Source organism: Lissotriton vulgaris, chromosome 5 (assembly GCF_964263255.1).
Source record: "Lissotriton vulgaris chromosome 5, aLisVul1.2, whole genome shotgun sequence".
Classification (NCBI taxonomy): Eukaryota; Metazoa; Chordata; class Amphibia; order Caudata; family Salamandridae; genus Lissotriton; species Lissotriton vulgaris.
In genome coordinates, this window is record NC_141693.1 from 1,038,141,578 (window position 1) to 1,038,165,842 (window position 24,265).

The following is a 24,265-nucleotide window of genomic DNA, read 5'->3' on the forward strand; positions in this document are numbered from 1 at the left end:
GGGTGGCCCACCATAGCTTTGGTCTGTACCCTTATTCCCAAAATATCTTAACACTTTTACTGCCACTGGGTGGCAGATGCAGGAGTACACCCAATCCCTCCCCAGGAGGAAGAAAGACCAGTAGGCAGAAATTCATTTTGTTTTGTAATAAAGTCATGGGGAAGGGTGGCCCGTACTGGTACAGACTGTCACCCCAACTCCTAAAGGCCCATTCCGGAGGGTAAAGTGGAGTGTTTATCTGAATCTACTTTCTCCAGGGGGGCAAAAAGCCCACTTAATAGCAGGGATAGATTTACAAAAATTTAGCAGATGTGTGCCAGCCCATACTGACATCAGGCCATACCTTCCATCTCTAACACCTAAATACCCCCAGGGAGACGGCAGAAAGCCCACTAGATTCAAGAGATAGATTTTCCTTCTTTGAAAAAAAGAATGGGGTGGAGGCTAGCCTGTCCTGATAGCAAGCCACAGACCAAGCCCTAAAACCCCAAAAGTCTTTCTGAGCCACTTTGGCCCAGAGTAGCCTCATCCCATGGTAATCAAGAGGAAATGTGTAGCCTTTTGGGTGTAGTTGTGACATATGGTCAAGCAGAGGGTGTTAATCCCTTATTCTGCCTGCCCTGGTTGTCAGAAATGCTGTCTGGTGCCCGGGGTGGAGGAGGCAGGGCAGTGTCAGATTGGATAAACCTTGTACCCCATTCTGTTTCTCACATTTCCCCTAATGGTCTGATGTGTTTTCTGAGCACCCTTTGCATAGAAGTGATAAACTCCCCAATTTGCCAATCCAAGGGCCTTGAAGCCCACCAGACTACCAGAAGGGGATGTAGTGATGGACCATCTTGTCCACATTCCACACCCCCGGCACCAGGCAGTATTTCTGCCCCAAGGAGGAGGCAGAATCGAGGGCTTACCCCTCTCTGCCAGCCCTTATTGCCCACCTCTGCCCAAAGAAATCCCAGTTTCCTCTCATTTTCCAAGGTTAATGGCTGCACTATTCCGTCCCTGGGTCAGCCGACGACCAGGAAGCATACCAGCCATCATCATTTCCCATAGCTAGAAATCTCAGGGAAATCCTGGGTTGTGTGGTTTCCCAGCAGGTTTTCTTACCATAAATGTCCTGCGATACACAACGTATGGGTCAAAATAGGCTATTATCCCCATATGTATGTGGTATAAAACTCAGGTTCTTTCATTCAATGGCCAACGTCTTATCACCCTGCTTTCCTACACATCTCCTTACTGTAATGCTGCCTCCCATGAGTGGGTGGACCTAACGCTGGTCATAGGAATGAGCTAAAACTGTAACCATGTGAAGAACCCATTGATACCAAATTGACCTCACAGAGTCCAAGATTTTACCAGTTCTTGACATCGAGTCCCATAAGCTGCCAGAGTGGGCCTCTTATTGGAAGAAGTGTGGGAATACTGAATGGTAGGAATTTTGTGTTTCTCTACAGATACTGGAACTTTGCCTCATAGTAATATGAGGAATGTCTGGGATTTTGGCCAAAGGTTTGCAACGTATTCCAGGTAAGAAAACATAGTAGTTCCACACAGGTTTCTCCAGCCTAGAATCTCCTTTGTGTCCAGTTTCCAGGAATGCTTCGGTTTGGTAGAATTCCATGGGTGCTGGGGAAACTTGGACCAAAATACAGCAACTAACCTTGTTACCAGAATGGGTCAATTTGAGAGGCAAAATCGTAAAATTTCCGTGTTTTGTTTTGGGGCTTTCCTATTGAAGGTAACAGGCCCACCCATACAAGTGGGGTACTATTTTTATTGAAGGAAATATAGGAACATAGAATATTTGCCTTTTTCTTTTGAATTTCTCTCAATTTTTCGCTTCCAAATGTAGGCCGGTGTTCTATAAAAACACTTTTTGCAAAATGACCTCTGAATCACATTGCTGTACGGGTAACCACAAATTAAGAGTTCGAAAAACAACAACTATTCCTAATTGTATTTTCATAAGCACATTTAAAAACTGTATACGTTTCCTGCATACAATTTTTTAATTCAATACATTTTGCTATATGAATCGACACATGGTCAGTTCACAATGGAAAATTATTATAAGCTACAGTTCAATTGCTGGCTTTGGGTATCACATGTTTTTAGACAACTGACAAACACTATATATGCCTGCGACAGCAACAGTATAACAGAAGTAGTTATATATTACTCTTTTGTAAATTAACCATTAGGCTAAAACATTACAGATGTAAACGTTGTCCCCTATTCCTATTTTTTACTTCTAACTTTCATTATTTGTTTATTTCAACTGATATTTTTTCAGGGAAATCAATGAGCGATCTGAACAAATGATGCCCTGCTGAATTCCAGATGTATCTACTTTTAAGGAATCGAGGGGCATATTATCATGGGGGTTTATCTCCGCTTTTTTGGCTTTAAAAGCCAAGAAAGCGGAGATAAAATTATCTCCCTATTACCAAGCTGTCGCTAACACCAGTTAGTGACAGCTAAAAGGAGATAGCGACCATCTTGGGCCCCGCTTTGCATGTCAGTGATATTTATCACTAATGACATGCAAAGTGGGCGTGCCAAGATGTTAGAGACTGGAAACAGTCCCTAACATCGCTATCTCCTATTACCAACTTTTGGAGATATTCGCACTAAGCGCGAATATCTCCAAAAGCTAACACCTGCCCTGAGCAGTTCTTAGCCATGTTATCCAATGGGAGGTGGATAACATGGCTAAGAGCATTTGCTCGATAATGCATGAATATCGCTGACTTTTCAGAGAAATTCACGCATTGCGGCCGTTTATTATCGCATTTGCGATAAACCTTGCTAATAGCAAGGTTTATCTGCGATAAAAATCGCCGATGTGCGGCGATAATTTTTGTCTCTAAACAAGTTAGAGACAAAAATTATCGCTAGTTGTTGGTAATATGCCCCCTAGAGCTTCCTAGGTACCCCCGTGGATTTAAACACATATTCCTACCACAAACTACAACCAGATAGAAACCAAAGAAAATAGGAAAAATCTACTACCACTTAGAGAATTGCACAAACGGTGTTAAAAATATTATTTTTACAATTCTTCCTGTTCCTGAAAGCTGGTAATCTTAGCACAGCAAATCTTTTGTTGATGCTATTGTTAGAAAAAACAAAACAAACATATTCTTGCTTCACAACATTCGCCATTTTTTCACAAGAAATAAAAAGCCAAACTGTTTTTATATTTTGTTAATTTACTCAATTTCTTTAAAGGGAATCCACAAACCCTCTGTGTCTTTAGAATAGCCAGCATTTGTGGGAAAAGGACACACATTTAGCCTGGATACATTTTGTGGAAAAACAGTTTTGAAGACTTAAGTGCAAGCTCCCCCAAACATAAAAAAAGAGGGCAACCTGGGGGGAAGGGATTGTACTTAAGGGGTTAATAAAAGGATGGTCAGATGAAGGGCTAAACACATTTTTTGACAGAAAAAATCATATCGGCTAGTAACTCCTCTAGGGAGCTTTTTGGAACACTCCAGCTGCTTTTATGCCCTCTTAATGCTAGCACCTTAGCTCAATCGCAAAATATATGCGACAACTTAGTTCAATTTTTCAAAAACAAAGTTGAGGCGGTCTACGGGGACTTTAAGGTAGTCTAAAGCGATAATTCCTCATTCTCAAAAACTACCTCCATGGATAACAGCCACCCAATTTTCTGTCATTTCCCGCTGTTTACAACAGAAAAGGTGGTGGAGTTGCTAAAGCTGACCAAGTGAATGGCTCCAACAGATCACCGTCCCTTGAAAATCTTTCAGGAATTAGTGAGTACTTTAGCAGCAGGCAATGCAGGGTGTGTTGGCATTTGATACTTAATGTTTCTAAGTATGATGATGGGATTGTGTGGACACACGGGTCTGTATTGTACACGGAACCCTGGGGGAGCAACAACTGTGTGTTGCCGCTTTAAGCACCAAGAGGCACTTTGGAATTACAGAAGGGGGTGCAGAAGCTTGTGCAGCCCCTTCAATATTACAGATAGCACTGGTGCTCATATAGCACCAGTGCTCTCATAACGGGACATTCCCTCATTTGCATGGGGGCGTAGCCCATGCACAGAAGGGAAACTCTTTGCATCTGTTTCTCTGCTATATTATGGATGCAAGCCACCTAGGACAGGACGCACCCAGTATTCCAAGGAACATACCTAATAGGGTCATAAAAGAACAATGTTCACCTAGGAATCATTCAGTCACACGTTAGTGCATAAAATAGTAATACAATTGGCCTTGCCTTAGTCCACAATAAATGTAGTCAATACAAATTCACCAGTAATCTGTCTTTTATATGATATTCACATAACATAAATCCAAAAGACAGTTCAGACAATGCAGGTGCCCCAAGTGACGATGCAGTGTAAGTGCAAACAGATGAGCCAAACAATATACAACACATAGTATACATGCAATATCTGCAATATATACAAAAGTCCTGACCAATAGGACAGAATTTTCCTTTGAAAATCTAAGCAGTTCAACAATAAATAATATGGGTGGAACTCAACATGTCAACTTTTTGACCCCTTAAGCTGAGCCACATGAAGTCTTCATAAGGACAAGAAAGAGTTGGTGCCCCTTGTTCAAGATCTATTGTCTGTGGTGGTGCAATGGAAGCGATGGCTTTATAAATCCTGCAAACATTACATTGTGCTTTCACCTCTATTCTAGTTTGTGATAGGAATATGGTTCTTCCTTTGATATGTTTGAGAAGAACACAATGTCACACAGTGAAGAATACATTGAGAAATTCCTAAGGTGATCATCCTTTTTGGGATCAGTCCCGCCTCCGATAGGTACCGTCCTTAAACAAAAAAAATGACTAATTAAAGAAACGAAATAAAAAACGTATACATTCTATACTCCATGGCCACCTCAGAACTCAATATTTACCATCTAATACGGTTCCACTAGGCCTTTAAGTTAGGAACAAGTCAGCCATATGTGTTGATGACCCCAAATTCCGAGAGAGCACTTTAGTTTTGTAGGGAATACTTGCTTGAGACACTGGATGGTTTTAGCATTGATACAGCATTGGAGAACGTACGAAAAAAAGAAAAAGAAGTAGCTGGCATGGTGAAGGGGATACTGGATGATCAGGCTCTAAAGAATGCCAAAGAAGCCTTGTCAGCACTATAAAAAAACTATTTCAGTATTCAAAAGTGTTGCACATCAAAATAAACTAGACAAAATATCTAGAGACATCAAGAACTACGATAAGAATGTTACCTACCCATATCTATCAGAAGGGTACTATGAACAGGATTCTAGAGGCAGATTTACAAATAGGGGACACCAACATCCAAACAGGTTTGTCACTTTTTCCGATACATCTGCATCAGATTTCTGATTCTGAACCAAGTACAAGAACAGCACCTCACACACCCAGGATCCCTAATTCTGAGCATTCAACGGTTTTAGAGACAAACGGACGGGACCAATGGCCACTTGGGAGGGATTCCAACCAGGGATACCAAGGCCAACGACGCAGTGGTCCAGAGAAGCGGTCGGTGAGGTAGTGGCTACTACTAGCACAATCCCTATAGAGAGAGGCAAACGAGGATATATAAATATGAATGGCGAATAATAGACCCACTAGTGTCTTCAATTTATTCAGGTGCACTTTGATATCAGGTCAAGTGGTGATACTGAGTCAGGGTTTGAGCTTTATTCCCACCAATAGACCTTACCCTTTTCTGGTCAAATTGAATTACAAAATGTTTATGGGAAGATCACATTGAAGAACTTCTTTATACACAAACCATGGACAAGCACCACGAGTGCCCCATGGCTTCGCCCTTCTTCCACCTTCAATCCGCTGGTGAATTTAAATTGACTACAATTATTGTGGCCTAAGGCAAGGTCAATTGCATCATTATTTTATGCTCTAAAAAATGATGGAATGCTATTTAGGGGAACATTGTTCTATTATGGATGCAGGCACAGAAGTTGTTAGGAAGTGAACTGCCTGTGCATCACAAAGAGGTGACACAGAGTCAGTGCAGCTGTGAGGATTGTGGTGTATTATATGATGTGGTTGTGTGCTTTCACTATGTAACACACTCCCAAAACCATCTTCAGTCCAATCAGACTCATTTGTAAAATCTCTTTCTCAATCCTGGGTAGCTGTGGCTTCGAGCAGCAACCATAATCAAAGGAACAAGTGTAAAGCATTTAGACGCACCAAACAGAAGAATAAGAAAGACACACAACATAAAAGAAATACAACACCACTTCATAAAGGTAGAATGTATTTTTATGAATTTCTGGACACCAAAATGAACAAAATCCACCGAAGTTTTCCAGAGAGAAAGATTTTTAAGTAAACTGTAAATCTCAGCTTTTTAGTCCAAAGCGCAAACATACATTTTAAAATGGCTAAGGAAAATTCTTTGGCAGCTGCCTGAAGGGGTTCAAGACTTGATTAAGAGAATATCCTATATCTAGGTACTAACAAAGAGGTCACTCTGCGGCTGCAAGTCATCCAAAATGCGTCAGCCAGGGTACTTCTTCGCCTCCCCAATCGGACGCACATCTCCGCCCATCTTCACAAATTACACTGGCTCTAGATGGGCAAGCGTGCCAAATTTAAAGCGCTATGTTTCATGTTCAGAATTAACATGGGGACGGCTCCCGGTTACTTATGTAAACTGGTTCAAAAATACATTCCAACTCGTAACCTTCGCTCAATGAATCAGGCTAAGTTTGTGGTTCCCAGATTCAAACGAAAGCGAATGGGCGGCCGCTCTTTCGCTTAGCTGGCTCCGGCCTTATGGAATTCACTCCCTCTTCTGTTACAACTGGAACAGAGCTATATAAAATTCCGAAAAGGCATTAAGACCTGGTTATGCAATCAATACGCCCTGACTTGACTTAACATCTTAGTGTCCCTTCCTAGTTGAGCACAGATCCAAGGCGCCGGGAAACCCTTTGGGTAGCTGCTGCGCCATACAAATTCAATAAATAATAAATAAATACATCATAAAGTTTGAAAACTTTTCAATAGTTTTGAAGAGTTGTGTTTGAATTCTCCAACCTGGACAAGGTGACCAATTCCAACAGAGAGAAGACCAGGAGGGACAGTAAGGAGTATTTCAACAGTTACCTGGTCACCAAAGCAGTCTCAAGTCCAGTTCCACAATTTACATAAGGACTGCCATAGACTTCAGTTGAGTGGTCCTGATTCAGATGATACCGGATTTTGAGGATGCTGAAAGATGCTCTGCATGCTGTGTGGTCAACTATGGTCTTCCTGGGTTATTCTTCAGTCCACAGGTGAAGTGGGGCATCTTGGTCCACATACTCTGATATCCCTCACAGTCCTCTTTGAACCAGCAGAAGTCCAGCAAGGCTGGGCTACCAGTCTACGGTCACAGCAGGTCCAGCGGTTCCCTTTGGTTAGGGCTAGTATCCATCTTTGGCAACCAATCTGCACTCTGATGGCCCTCGTGGGTCTGGCAGTCTTGAGTGTAACGTCTGAGCACTGAGGAGCAGTCTTCTGGACTGCACATTGGCAGTTAGACCTGCTGATTTGAAAAAAGTGTCTGCTAACATGTCAGAACAGGCTATTTCATCCTCTATGGCACTGGTCCTTGAAGAGTGTGTCAGTTGACGACTTCCTGGAGTTCACCTTTTCTGTCTTGGGCTCAGGAGTGTCTTGTCCACCAGCCAGGTACCACAGGCACCGTCCTCTGTTTGCTAGGTCAAAGAGCATCAGGCGCAGGCCAGCAGGTGGTGCAACATCTCTTGCCAGGGCCAGCAGGGCACTCCTTCTTCGTTCCGCTCTCCTGTTCAGATGAGATCAGAACTACGCCCTAGGGTACCATATTTATTCCCAGAAAGTGCTCTGGGGCAATGAAGCAGTCACTAGCCAATGGGCTACCAGGCTGTCTCCCAAATTATCACAACATCCAGCTATGTTAGGCATCTTAGCAACCCTACAGTGTCATATTCTCGCCAGTCACGAGATATCAGAACCCTTCCCTTGGTATAAGGAGCTTGGTAGCCCACCCTAGAGGCATGGCTACCTGTGGGCTACACGCCCACAGGATAACTGTTTTGCCAACTTTTTTTGACAACTGGTTTCCCCTCGCTATTCCTGCTTCTAGTAAGTCTACATGAACAAAGGTGCAGCCCTTCTCCAGTGTGTTTGCCCATCAAAGGGCGTTTCTTCTTTGAAGCTTGCCTTTTGGGCCATCATACTATGTGGCTTCTTGCGATGGGGAGGCAACACCTCCTTCTGCTGCAGGCCTCTATTATTCCTGCACTTGGGAGTTGTTTACACTCCTCTCTAGGCGGGCAGTAGTCAGTCTGGTGGCTAGAAGCTGTGAATGGCTACAGAAGAACCTGACAACAGAGGGGCAGCTTTCTATAGTTTGCCCTTTCTTAAAGAGACATTACATTTGACTTGGGTATCAAGTTGGGTGTAATGCCACGATAAATTTGAAATACCAATTTTAGATGTCCTAATTAGAACTTAGGATGGCTGAGATGTCAGCCTGTCATGCTGTACAGGCCAATGGGACAACCTGCCTTTCCCCAGTAAAAACAACAGTTTGGGTTTTTATCGTTAGTACATAAGTAAATATATGTCCCACTTAATAATAAATAGCTTAACAATTCCCTGCCGTGGGGCTCAATAGTACTTCCCCCCTCTCCATCAGGGGAGACGTATAAATATGTATAGTTATGGGAAGTGTGTGCCATTGGTGTAAATGTCAAAGTCGATTAACATTTTAAAACTGTTTTTCCAGGCTGCAGTGAAACTTGTGTGAGGCTGTATTGATGTAGAATAGAGGTTGTGTGGACATATGATATTGCTTATGTTGACGCATTATGGTGAATGAGTTGGTGTATGATGTTCATTATATGAATATATAATGGTCTTTTTGCATATAATGGTGGGTATCTGGATGTGCAACTGTTGCTTCTGTTGACTTATGATATGTGTGTTGTTATATGATGCTAGATGTGCAGACATATGTGCAGGCATACAGTGGTTGTGTTGTTGTATATTGATGGTTGTGTCCACGTAAACTGGTATGTGTGTTGGGGTATGACAAGGGTTATGTTGATGTATGATGGTGGGTATGCTGATATTTGATTTTGGTTTTGTTGCAGTATGTTGGTAGGTGTGTGCCATATGATTGTGGCTGTGCAGTGTTTAACTTGTACATGAATGAATAATGGTACCCAAAGCTGTGCTCCGGCGGTATTATCAAAAATTTAGCACACCAAATGCCAAGGCTGCTTAGTGTTGAATTCACCTCCGGCCTCTTTAATCCACTGCCAGACACTCCCTGCCCCTTGATGTTACTTTTGTCAGCTGCTGCTTTCTCTCTGTGCAACCGTTTTCCCTCTTCCTCCTTATTTCCTATCTGGCTTTTTTTTTACTTTCTTGCTCGCAACAATATCTGATGAGGAAAAATAAGTGCCGGCCCCCAAAAAGGAGTGCTGGTGGGCCCCACCAGCAACCATCAGATCAAATTAAGTACTGTGGTTGTGTGAATGCATGATGGTCGGTGATATGCTATTATATGAATTGCTTGGACTGATGTCTGATGCTGGATGTGCTGGTGATAATGGTGCGTTTGTTGCTGTACAATGGTAACTGTGCTGGGTACAATGAATATGGCTGTATGATAGTGGGGGGTGTTGGTGTATGATGCTGGCTGTGTAATAGTATGTAGGTGGGTGTGCTGATGTATGATGAAGGTTGTGTGGACATAAGATGGCGGATTGGCTGACTTAGGATATTGTTTGTGTTGATTTGTGATGTTGGATACGTTAATGCATTATATTGGCTTGACTGACATATGATATTTTGTGTGAATGTATAACATAGGGTGTGTGGTGTATGATGTTGTTTGCGTGAAACACAGTGATGGGTTTGTTGGTGTATGATGGTGGCTGTTTAGACATAGGATGAAGGGTGTGCCTTGAGCCCACCGCAGTCCCTCTGTGTGCTGTCCTGCCCTTGGAGCCTCTCGGTTTCCCCCTTCACCTTTTCCATGGGCATAGGGAGGTTATTGCAATTACTAAATACACCTTTCCAGAGACAGGGGTAGAGAACGCACCCACACACTCCAAATTTCCCCCAGGGCTGATGTTTAAACTTATCTAACCCTGCTAAAGGTGGGTGTAGAGTGTACTCTCATGCCCATTTATCACTTTCATCAGCTCCCCAAGGTTAATGCATCAGACATGGGGAGTATTCGAGAGAGATAGGGAGAGGGAAGGAGGGAGGGAGGGGAAAATAGAGAGAAATCAATAAGAGAGAGAAGGGAGAGAGAAGAGAGAGGAAGCGAGAGAACAGAGGGATGGAAAGCAAGATCTTGCACGATGAAGTAAGGGAGAGGGGCTGGTTTAAGCATTGTTGCCAGAGCTGCTTTTGGTTCCCCAGTCCAGCCCCAGAACAGGGTACGTTGACAACTTTCACATGAACCACCACTGTGATTACAAATGACAGAATAGCGGTGGGACACATGCAGTCTGCTGTCTCAGGGATGTGCTCTCTATTGTGAATTCAGCGCTGGGACAGCAGTTTGCATCTATCCCAAAGCTGTGCTTACAATCGAGAACAAATGGCTGGGACGGAGGTAAGCTGCTGTCTCAGGGCTGTGTTCTCAACTGTGAGCACAGCTACGGGACTCATGTGAGGTGTTGCCCACTGGTATCATCACAACAGAGGGTGTACCTATGCCCCAAGCCTCTGTTCTCAGTGTAAATATGATGCTGGGAGGTAAATAAGCTGCCGCCCCAGCGCATGTGTTCTTGTCAGGACTTTCGAGAGCAAGTCTTTTAGCTGATTTCAAGTAGTTTATGCGCTTAATTCCGAGATATGGCCTGAGGCTCAGGTCGGCCTGTTCATACTCCAGGATGATTAGGAAAAAACTCTTGAATCTGAACAAACTATTGAGCTGACTGTTAATAATCAGTTTCTAGAGAATAAAATCCACGCAGATAAAAAAAGTTGTGGATTCGCACAAGAAGCAGGCAGACAAGCAAGTATCAGGAACAGAAGTAGGGAAGTTAGAGCAGCCAAGGAACAGGTCAGAAGGAGAAAAAAAGGATACCTAAAGCTACATGACACAAATTTAATTCCCCTGGTAATGCTTAATATCCATTTAAGATTGGGAATAACAGGCGAAAGGCACTGGGCAGCCGCTCCAACACTTGGCAATTGGGGCATGAAGGAGTGGGAAATTTCCAAGCACGCACCCTTGGGCAAAGCAGGTTGGGTTGGCAGTGTGAATTGAGGTGCATTCCCCCATTTACCCTTGGGCAAGGTTAGAGTGGTGCGTGGAAAGGACTCCCACACTTGTGCAGTGCAGTTCGTGAAAGGGGACAATTTGTACAGCCCTGCTGTGTGCCTCCACTTCCTCCATCTGTAACATTTACACACACAACAGGTCTAGCTCATAACAGGAAATCCAAGCAGACCAACTGACTGTGTCTATCCCTTTTTTTTAATCACTTCCAATGTTCACAAACATTGAGCCAATATTGACAAATATTGGGTCAATGTTCACAGTTACTGAAAGTGAAACATTTGAGTGGGTAGTGTTTTTCATAGCCCCTTTGCTGTGTTTAATGGTGGGAGGGCTTTACAAGTCCGTACCCCTCCATCTTGCCCAAAATCAAACGGGATTAGTGTGGTAACTACCCCCTTTTTGCCCAAGGGCAGAAGCAATGTGCGTCCTGCACCATCCGACCCTTGCCCAAGGCGTGGTGAGAATACTTCAGCTTTCCTAACCCACCCTTTCCAAAGTGTGGCCTTAGTGTGTAACCCCCACAGCCCTCTTTCATTTCCTTTCCCAACGGAGGGGGGTGGGTTCTTTAAAAAACCCACAAGAGACAGCTGATAGCCCATCTGTAGCCACCACTCTGGAAACAGGTTGTATGTCAGGATATCCAGCACAGAATTGCCAGCTTACATAAATGTTATGTCCTACATATCATGTCCAAAATGTCATCCCATTGGGTGTTGAATTTATAATATTGTAAAAGACACACAATTGATAGATGGAATGCAGAACAAATCAAAACATTCACCCCAAGTCAAGAGATCTGGGTTAAATCCATACTTCTTTTACTCAGCATGCCACCCCAGTTTAGACCTGGCCATATGCAAATCAGTCTTGACCCTGTGCCTCATGGGAACAGTCCAGACCGTACTGCCAAGCCAGGTCCTCCCAGGACCGGAAACAAGCATCCTAGGGCCGGTTTCGGGGTTTCACCCCTCTTCAGCCAGGATAGCTTGATTCCAGTGGCAAAATGAGCCCAGGACCCACGTCTGGGCGTACCCTGCGCACTTAGGGCGAGAAAGCAAATAACACACAATTGATGGATGGAATGCAGAACAAATCAAAACATTCACCCCCAGTTTCTATTATCGACTCCAATGGGGAGACATTTGTTGTATTTTAGTTTATATGATATTTAGATCACAATATTTGTGTTGGACAGATATTCTCGTACCACACCAATTTGGTTTACAGAAAGCAGTTTATGCATTAATGGTGCTAATTTGAGTGTCTCAACGTCCAGCCCAGTTGTCTTTCTGAGTTTGGTAACATGACTAAAATTGAGTTGGGTAAAAATGACACCTTTTATCAGCACATCAACACATTCCAGTTAAAAATATGTGCTACATGAGAGTGCTCTTCCTTATTATGAACAAGAGTTTAAAATCAAAGCACACTATTTCCATAACATGCTGCGATCTGCTCTAAAACCATTTTAAAACATATCTGATGTGGTAAGAACTACTTGATTTCCATCAGCAACAATAGGCATTTCATTCAAAGAACAACACTTTTAAAGGTTGTATGAGGGAACCATGCCATGCCATTACAGCGCATGCCTTAACAACGCAGTCATTACACCAACTGTACCTTTACCACACGTCTTTACAACAAACGTATTTAACATGCAGCTGCCTTTACCACACATTCCTTTACAATAAAACAGTAAGTATGTAGCAGGTAAGTATAAAGCCTGTGTGTGTATGTGTAAACGTGTAAGGCAAAGTCAGATGCTTTTTATTATTCGAAGGAACAACCGGCCATACCAAAGATAAATGCATTGGGGAAAGCAAACTGCCACTCAAGTGCGGCTCGCCTGATGGACATTCCCCATGAGCTTGATATTACAAGCGGCTGTCCTGCCGTGGAGCCTGCACCACCCCGGGACAGGGGGCCACGGATTCTTGAGAATGCAGGACCCGCAATGTGGGGTGACAGTGATGGATTAAGGACGGTTCTTACCCCCGAGGCTCATACGTGAGCCGTGAAATAAGGCATAAGAATCAAGAGTGCATCCATTACTGGACAGAATTTGGACTCCAATCCCCAGAAAGCAACGTGTTGTGTCAATAGATCACCCTATTTTGGCACACGCTATCACTGAATAAAAGGGAAAAGGAAGTACCATCATGCACTTTTCTAACGGCCTCTGAGGAAGAAAGACAATTTTGAAACGCGTAAGGCGAAGGCAGATGCTTTTTATTATTCGAAGGAACAACCGCCCATACCAAAGATAAATGTGTTGAGGAAAGCACACTGCCACTCGAGTGCAGCTCGCCTGATGGACATTCCCCATGTATATACATATATATACATTTTTCCGGTTTCCCATGCTGCACACCCTCTGAAGAAAGAGAAGGTTTTCTCTGAAACGCGTAAGGGACTGACAATTGATCGGGTTGCTGTGCCACTTCCATGAATAAATTATTCTGTGAAATCCCAGCGTGGAGTAGCGTCTTTGAGCTCAGGAGCCCTTGAATGACATATATATACATATATATATATATATATATATATATATATATATATATATATATATATATATATATATATATATATATATATATATATATATATATATATAGTGCAGATACCACCATCCGGTAAGCGGCACGGACGCTGTTGACGGGACTAAGTACTTGCGCACCGCCCACATGAGCAGTATGAAGCGTGCGGCATAGCTAATAGACTAAAAAGGCCACAAGCGCAACGGCAGCTATACAGTGGACGGCAGGGCAGTGTGTTGCAGTGAAGCGGGGGTGCAGAGTGGCATAGCTCGGAACGCTGCATGGTTGGCCTGATGAAAGATGTGGTGACACCCCGGCGAACTACCAAAGAAGGGGGGGACAATTATTGACGACGCAACCGGCAGCAGATCTCTCCCTTTGGCTTCCCCCCCTCCCCCCACCCTTCATTTCTGGCGTAGAAGCCGCGTAGGCGACACAAAGGTGACCACTGCAGGAGGGTCCGGTGGTGTGGGCACAGTGCCAGACACACGGAGGGGACACAGTGAAAGACTCCTCCAGGCGCTGACCAGACAGTTGGCGTCATAACTGACCCTCCATATCAAGCAGGGACACAGACAATCGCAGCAAAGTGAAACCCGGGGGCAGTGCCTGAGAGGTGGTGCACGGTAGCGCAGAACACTCCCTGAGTAACAAAGTGACCAGCACCCGAGTGGGTGTGACTGTTTGCCCTCCAAGCACGCCTGGATGATAGAAGGGGACCCTGCCTGTGAGCTAAGGCTGCACGTAACTCTTGACAACAGCAGGCAGCAGCAACTCCAGGGTCGCCAGGTTTGATCACAGTTAACATCTACGGGAGCATCGTTCCCGCATAAGACCCTGCCTCCCACGGAGTCACTCGCCACGAAGCCGACGGTATAATCACTGACGCAGACACCACCGGGCCAAATACCCGATGCCGCAATCAAGGACCATCTGGAATCATGGCAGGCAGAGGGCCTAAAAACATGTTGGCACAGGCCAAGTTAGACAAGTACGCCTTCGAGAAACACAATCAGACGCACTCAGAGGGGCGCACCTCCATGGGTAAGAGTCAAGAGACGGATGGGGGGAAAAAAGTAACGCTGGAGGACATCATGAAGACTCTTTTCAGCGTACAGACCACGTGGGTTCCATTTCCACTGATGTCAACCTACTGCGTGCAGACCACCATAAAATGTCAGAGAGAGTAGCGCAGGTGGAAGTGGTCACGAAATCGCTCGTAGAAGACACGTCGGGACTGCAGATAGCAATGGAACGCATGGAGGCTGTGACCAAACAACTGCAAGCGAAGCTAGACGACCAGGAAGGGCGTTCTCGAAGAAACAATGTACGAATCCTGGGTATTCCGGAAACTGAAGGGAAAAGGGCGATGGATCTTTACGTCGAAGACCTCATTAAAAATAAACTGCAACCCAAGGGTCTGTCGCAGATTTTTTCGGTGGAAAGGGCACATAGAGTACCCGGCGGAGCACCGATGCCGGGTGCTGCACCGCGACCGGTCCTAGCCCGGCTATTTAACTTTAGAGACAGGGATGTCATACTACAAACAGCACGAGTGTCGCCCCCCATCAAACTCCAGAACTCAACACTGGCTTTCTTCCCGGACTACACAGCAGAGGTGGCCCGGCGCCGAAAAACTTTCCTTGAGGTCAAGAAGGCTCTGAGGGCGAAGGAACTACCGTATTCAATGTTGTTTCCGGCAAAACTGCGAGTGGTGGCCGACGGGAAGACCTGGTTCTTTGACATGCCTGAAATAGCGCAAGACTGGCTTGACGGATGGAGACAAGTGGAGGTGCCCCGCCGTTCCAACAGGGGACATCGAAACCAGCGTTATGGATCCCACACAGACACTCGGACAGAAGACCCAACAAATCAGGACAGGACATCCGAAGTGGGATCGGAAGGTGATGGGATTTCACCGGACTCGTGACATTCTGTTCATCTTCGATGTCCAAGAGAACATTTCAGATGCCGGGGAATGACCCTGGGACACAAGACTGGGTGAAGCTGAGTAAGGTGGGCAGAGCCGCTGCCGTTGAGAGACTCTCACGAGCAAGTAAGCTGGTTTGGGTTGGGGTTAAGCACTCTGCGAAGTTGGGGAAGCGGGCGGTGTTATGTCCGTGGAGCAGGGAGGCAGGGAGGGGGGAGGGGGAGAGATTTCTAATTTTAGTTTTAGTTTTGTTGATATTGGTCCAAGATACACACACTATGGCTCACCATATCACGACCTGCACCTGCAGATCTATGGGTGAAAGCACACATATGTCACCGCAATCACAACGACAACTAGTAACGCTCCTGGAACCACAAGATGGCTCAACAGACACACACAACACCCACTGAGGACATATCGCACTCCGTGGCAGTGCCCTCCCTTCGAATACTTACATGGAATGTTAGGGGACTGGGGGACAAAATAAAGAGAGGATTGGTCATGCAGGCGATCAAACGCCAGGGCCCCGCGCTAGTATTACTGCAGGAGACACACCTCACGGGGACAGCATACAAAGCACTCGATAGACGGGGCTATAAAATGGCGATACACTCAGAGTTCACTGCGGGTTCACGGGGGACCGGTATACTGGTTAAAACAACCTACCCTTTTATTGTTTTGCAGCACGAGGTGGACGAACAAGGCCGCTTTGCGGCGGTTCATGGACAATGGGAGGGTAAGCCCCTAAATGTAGTGTCCGTATATATTCCTCCAGCACTCCACTCCATAGCGTTGCCTGCACCAGGAGAGTATCTTTTGAATCTCCCGATGGGGGATTCGATCATAGGAGGGGACTTCAATGCCATTGCAGATCCAGCGTTAGACACGCTTCCTGCTAGGACGCGAACGCAGGGCTCTTCGGCCTTCCGGGGCTTCATGGAGGCACTGGGAATGACAGATGCCTGGCGCTGTATCCACCCCACAGCGAAGCAATACACATATCACGCTCCGGTACATAATAGTCTGTCTTGCATTGACTATTTTCTATTCTTGGGGGAGGGGGTGAGGAACATAGACAGTATAGACATACTACCAAGAGGAATCTCTGACCACTCTCCTGTGTTGTAATCCCTCACCTCTAAGGAAAAGAAACGCGTGAGAGTTTACCCCGTAGATCCCAATTATTTGACGATCCCCGGGATCAGAAAAGACCTTAAGTCTGCGACCAAATATTACTTTGCAGAAAACACAGCATCGGTGTCTTCGCCCTCGGTCCTGTGGGAGGCGTACAAGGCGGTCCTACGGGGGCGAGCGATAGCATCGATATCAGGTCACAAGCAGTCGTATCAGCAAGAACTCTCGGAGCTGGAATTAGCACTCCGAGAGGCAAACATGGCGCATATGGCTGACCCCACGACAGAATCTACACACACACTGAGGCTGCGCCAGCTGCGATATCAGGACCACCTCAAGTCGCGGGTCGTGGACAGCATAGCTAACACAGTGCACAGGATCTATGATATTGGTGATAAGGCTGGGAAAATGCTGGTGTGGCTGGACAAACCGGGAGGGGGTGTTAGAGACATACCGCACCTGTATAAACGAGAGAGACAGCTGCAGTCACACCCAGAAGATATAGTGCACACCCTGGCGCAACATTTTCAGGAAGTATATGCTCCGGAACAGGAAGTCACAGCACAGGCGGCGATGGCTTTCCTCGATAACATAGACATCCCCACGCTTCCGCCGGAGGCTGTCCGAGATCTAGAGGCGGATCTGACGGGAGACGAAATCCAAAGTGCAATCCAGGCGATTCATTCCAGGAAGGCTCTGGGACCCAACGGGATACCCGTCGAATGGTATAAAATCATATCGGATACACTTAGTAAGCCCCTGTTGGCGATGTACGTAGAGAGCCTAGCGAAGGGGGAACTCCCGCTGGACCAACGTACTGCGACGATTGTGGCAATACTGAAGCCGGGCAAGCCACCGTCGGAATGCTCTTCATATCGCCCTATATATATATATATCTATATATATATCTATCTATCTATATATATATATATATATATATATATATATATATATATATATCTATCTATCTATATATATATATATATATATATATATATATATATATATATATATATATATGTCTTTACGTTTGCTCCCACGAAGACCCTGGAAAGCAGTAAGTGGCACACCCAAGCTGAAACTGTGTCCTTTAATCATTGCAGCAGCACTCCCTTCATCTTCTGGGGAGATACTCAGGCGCCATATTGGTTGGGGTCAGAGGCTCGAGCAGCCGGAAGCCCGCACTTGGAGAGCTTATAAAAGCTGCTCTTAGCTCTCGCCCTTTAGACCTTTCCTGCCATCACGCGCACTACTTCGGATTCTTGATTTTAAACTTGCACAGTTCGATAATTTTTAAATTTGCGTCACCGTATTTGCGCTGCTTATTTTGCTGTTGTTTCTTTGGGCGCTTGTTATTGCTGTCACCTGGGATTAGATAGGCTTACCTGCATTTAAATTGTGCCCCCACAAGCCGCGTTTGCGAAACTAAGTTAGTGGGGTCCCTGGTCCTGGTGATTCGTCCGCCATCTTGGGTAGGTAGTGACGCTCTGGGAGATACTCAGGCGCCATATTGGTTGGGGTCAGAGGCTCGAGCAGCCGGAAGCCCGCTCGGCGTAATACCATAACTAGGATGTGTAGGCAGGCGCGCAGCGGATGCGTGCAGCGGAGGCGCCGTAGATGCGCCGGAGGTGCGCCAGAGGTAAGCCCGTTTGCGCCCGTTCGCGTCCCGGGCGCCCCTGGCGCACCTGCCTCTCCACACTCTGCTGATCCATGCCCTTCTCCCACTGAGGACTTAGAGCCCGAGCCCACTCTCACCCCGTACAAGACGTTGTCTTGCGGATTGCTGAATGCACGCTCTTTGATAAAGCACCACGCTGAGACTGCTTTATTAATTGATTCGTCACAGTTAGATATACTATTCGTGACTGAAACATGGGCCACAAAGGACTGTGGCATGGAATTGGGCTGGGCTTGCCCGCCAGGCTATTTGATAAGGCACACTCCCCGCACCTCAGGCAGGGGTGGTGGGATAGGCTACATCTTCAGAGACTCTATCTCCTTGACTGAATTGGTGATTACGGAGGTAGCAGGGTTTGAGCTTATGGGTTTTTCCATCGTGGCTCAGGGAGGTACTTTAGTAGCAGGCCTTCTCTGCTACAGACCGCCCTCTCTGCCCACGACAGCCCTTCAATCTCTGATTGATCTGATCTACGACCTTTCCAACTCGCATACCAATTTTCTAGTACTGGGTGATTTCAACCTGTGGCCTTCTGGCCCCCATGACATGGCCTTTCGAGAACTGTGCCAAGCCTGTAGCAATATCCAACTTGCTCAACTGATCCAGGTACCCACCCATGATAGGGGACACATACTAGACTTGGTATTTGCTGATAAGAACATGGTTGTGATAGATAGGGTCGAGGCCCAGGGTTGGACCGATCACTCCCTGATTGTTTTGTCCCTTCTTATGCCTGCCCCATGGAGACCCAATAAATCGACCGGCAGGAAGTTGAATCGGCAATGGAGTCGTCTCCTTAGGGAGCCGATTCGACCCACACTGCTACCGGGAACCTTTCAGATGGAGGAGAGTGTGGACAAGAGCTATGCTTCTCTCTGCCGGCATATTGTATCATCTCTTAATGACCTGGCCCCTCTGCGTAAGGTGAGAGACAGGCCTAGAGGCCTTAATGCCTGGTTCACCGAAGAGCTGGGGCACTTCAAACTTCGCTGCAAACAGGCGGAGCGTACATGGAGGAGAGGATATAGGGAGCAGGATAAGGCGGCTTATAAAGCAGCCCTGCACGAATACAAGGCCCAGTTAAGAATCGCAAAAGCTAAGTTTTTGGAAGACACTTTGGCGAAGGCCGCTAACAAATCTCAGACCCTGTTTAGACTGGTCAAGACTTTGTCTGACCCGCCTTGCACGGCGTCTACTATCCCGGCCTCGCAGGCACTGTGCGACTCGCTGGCCCTTGCATTTGAGGAGAAAATCAGGACTATCCTGACTGGACTCAAAAATTCTGAACAATCTGTAACATCTGCAGTCTCTTCTTTGGACCCTTTTGACAACTTGGGTTCCCATTGGGCACCTAACAAGGAAGGCATGCCTCAGTTGTCCAGCTTTCCCGTTCCCTTGTTAGAGGAATTTGTTATCCTGGCAAACAGTGTATCGTCAGGATCACCGCTGGATCCAATGCCTCATAAAATCTGGAAGGCTTTTCAAGATGAGCTTTTCCCTCCGTTGCACTCCATCTGCTGTCAATCATTGACCACAGCGTCAGTCCCAGACAGCTGGAAGTTGGCTATTGTAACACCTTTGCTGAAAAAGGCTTCTCTGGACCCTCTCTGTTCGGCTAATTACAGGCCAATTTCGCTACTACCATTTGCGATAAAAATTCTCGAGAGATGGGTCACAAGAGCCTTATCCAACTTCCTGGAAACAAATCTATGTCTGGATGCTGCACAATTTGGCTTCAGGCCAGCGCACGGCACCGAGACGGCCTTGGTCACCGTGTTGGATGATATGCGAACGCGAGTCGACAAGGGCAAGTCTGCATTCTTGGTGCTACTTGACATGTCGGCCGCGTTCGACACGGTGGACCATGAAGTACTACTTGACCGTCTTCGGAGTGCGGGAGTGAGCGGTCTGGCCCTAGACTGGCTCACTTCCTATTTGGATAACCGACAACAAGCCGTGGCATTACCACCATTTCGATCTGCCACTAGGCAGGTGAAACAGGGAGTCCCTCAAGGATCGGCAATTAGTCCGATCCTATTTAATATATATCTCCGTCCCTTGATAGCTCTGATAAAGTCATTCGGCATATCTGTTGTCAACTATGCCGATGACACTCAGTTGATTTTTTCATTTGAGGGTTCAGAGTCCATCTCAAGGGATGCCTTTCACCGTTGTATGGCAGCCACAGCAGCATGGTTGCGAGCCAATGCGCTGCAATTCAATGGGTCAAAAACAGAGGTACTCCACTGCTCCTTGGACCGAACTCCCCGTACACTACCGGCCGATTTTTGGCCAGTGTCCATCCCGGGCTCGGTGGAGGCGGCAGAGTCAGCTCGCAACCTGGGAGTTCTATTCGAACCCAATTTGCAGCTTGATGCCTCCGTAAATAAAACGGCAGCAACGTGTATGGGGTTGCTCCGTGCTCTACGGAAAATCTTGCCACTTCTCCCACGGGGCTCCAGAGTTGAGGTAGTGCGTAGTTCCATTCTCAGTAGGATCGACTACTGCAACGCACTACTTCTGGGTGCCCCGAAGATTCTGGTTCTAAAGCTCCAAAGGATACAGAATATGGCCGCTAAACTGGCCTTGTCTCGACCGCGGTCCGCCTCTTCATCGGCAGCTTTGGCCGATTTGCATTGGCTCCCAGTCCAGCAGAGAATTGCGTTTAAAGCTCTCTGCCTTGTTTTTAGGGCCCTGCATGGACTGGGACCAATACCTCTTCAGACTCTTTTTTCCTGGTATCAGGCAGCCAGACCTCTAAGATCATCTTCGGCGTTCCTGGTAAAAGTCCCTAAAATCAATAGAATGAGAATGGGTGGTCGCGCCTTCAGTTTTACGGCTGCCACGCTGTGGAATACTCTTCCCCTGGCATTGAGGAGTTGCCATGATCTGCTTACTTTTAAAAAGGACCTTAAAACTCACTTGTTCCCCAGAGTAATGTAGCTTTTTAATAGATGCATGGTCAGGTCTCAGCGCCAGGATACCCTTTGGGTGACAGCTGCGCTTAATAAGCAATAAATACATACATACATCTTCCCAACGCGTTTCGACAGTTCATCTTGATCACGGGATTGACAAATACAGGAACTCCTCACTCCCACAGGTGATCTAAATATATGCAAGAAAATTGTGGGTCATCGCTGCAATGCATCCTGGGCAGGGTAGTTTCAATTATGTCACAATCATAGGGGTCAATATGCTGCAATCACATTTTCGAGGGTTCAGCTTGTTCCACCACGGACCAACAATCCTAATGGCCCTGGTAGACCCTCGTTGTTTTGGAGGTGACGCCCACTTCTACCGGCACTGAGCTGTACCGCGAAATATGTCTTTACGTTTGCTCCCACAAAGACCCTGGAAAGCACTAAGTGGCACACCCAAGCTGAAACTATGTCCTTTAATCATTGCAGCAGCACTCCCTTCATCTTCCCAACGCGTTTCGACAGTTTGTCTTGATCACGGGATTGACAAATACAGGAACTCCTCACTCCCACAGGTGATCTAAATATATGCAAGAAAATTGTGCCTCATCGCTGCAATGCAACCTGGGCATGGTAGTTTCAATTATGTCACAATCATAGGGGTCAATATGCTGCAATCACATTTTCGAGGGTTCAGCTTGTTCCACCATGGACCCACAATCATAATGGCCCTGGTAGTCCCTCGTCGTTTTGGAGGTGACGCCCACTTCTACCGGCACTGGGCTGTACCGCGAAACATGTCTTTACGTTTGCTCCCACGAAGACCCTGGAAAGCAGTAAGTGGCACACTCAAGCTGAAACTGTGTCCTTTAATCATTGCAGCAGCACTCCTTCATCTTCCCAACGCGTTTCGACAGTTCGCCTTGATCACAGGATTGACAAATACAGGAACTCCTCACTCCCACAGGTGATCTAAATATATGCAAGAAAATTGTGCATCATCGCTGCAATGCATCCTGGTCAGAGTAGTTTCAATTATGTCACAATCATAGGGGTCAATATGCTGCAATCACATTTTCGAGGGTTCAGCTTGTTCCACCACGGACCCACAATCATAATGGCCCTGGTAGACCCTCGTCGTTTTGGAGGTGACGCTGACGCCCACTTCTACCGGCACTGGGCTGTACCGCAAAATATGTCTTTACGTTTGCTACCACGAAGACCCTGGAAAGCAGTAAGTGGCACACCCAAGCTGAAACCTTATCCTTTAATCTTTGCAGCAGCACTCCCTTCATATTCCCAACCCGTTTCGACAGTTTGTCTTGATCACGGGATTGACAAATACAGGAACTCCTCACTCCCACAGGTGATCTAAATATATGCAAGAAAATTGTGCGTCATCGCTGCAATGCATCCTGGGCAGGGTAGTTTCAATTATGTCACAATCATAGGGGTCAATATGCTGCAATCACATTTTCGAGGGTTCAGCTTGTTCCACCACGGACCAACAATCCTAGTGGCCCTGGTAGACCCTCGCCGTTTTGGAGGTGACCCCCACTTCTACCGGAACTGGGCTGTACCGCGTAATATGTCTTTACGTTTGCTCCCACGAAGACCCTGGAAAGCAGTAAGTGGCACACCCAAGCTAAAACTGTGTCCTTTAATCATTGCAGCAGCACTCCCTTCATCTTCCCAACGCGTTTCGACAGTTCGTCTTATGACGGGATTGACAAATACAGGAACTCCTCACTCCCACAGGTGATCTAAATATATGCAAGAAAATTGTGCCTCATCGCTGCAATGCATCCTGGGCAGGGTAGTTTCAATTATGTCACAATCATTGGGATCAATATGCTGCAATCACATTTTCGAGGGTTCAGCTTGTTCCACCACGGACCCACAATCGTAATGGCCCTGGTAGACCCAGTGAGCAAGGACGTTATGTCCGAAACACGTCTGATGGCTTGCACCACAACGGATGAAATTATCTTTGAAAACAGAAGACTGGCTTTTGGCGTTACTTTTTGATGTCTGCAAACCTGTCAGTGCAACTAAGCACTATTAAGACGAGTTGGAGTAATATATATATATATATATATATATATATATATATATATATATATATATATATATATATATATATATATATATATATATATATATATATATATATATATATATATATATAGACAAACACTTGCTTCTTTACAAGAAAGTAGACGGCACTCCAAGCTTTGAGATGTTCCAAACGATTTATTGGCAGAACCCCCTGCCCCCAAAAAAGACAAACGCGTTTCGCCGTAAAAGGCTTCCTCAGTGTCAAAAGTGCATAACAGTGAACGCCATTTTATCTCCACCCCTCTATCAACATCAAGAGAGGACTAAAGTGCCATGTTGGTTTTTTGGCAGACATCTTGTAATGTACATTAGTTGACAATTTTGTAAACTATACATGGAGATTGACATTCAAAAAGTGCTTGTGCAGTTAAAAACAAACAGGAAAATCCCATAAAATTCATTGTATATTACATTGCTTGTTTGGACGAAGATAAATTGACAAGGAAATTCATTCAAGCATTTCGACTTCACGGTAAAAGATAAAAACAGTGCATATTCAGAATTCCCTCAAGGTTAGTTATCTATAGAGATTACATATTTATGTATTTCTTAAATCTCTTAACTAAATTTAAGAGAATCTAACCGAGGCTTGCTTATAGTTTGTGTAGGCACAACGTTATAACGCACTGTGTGTGTCTAAAGCCTTCACTT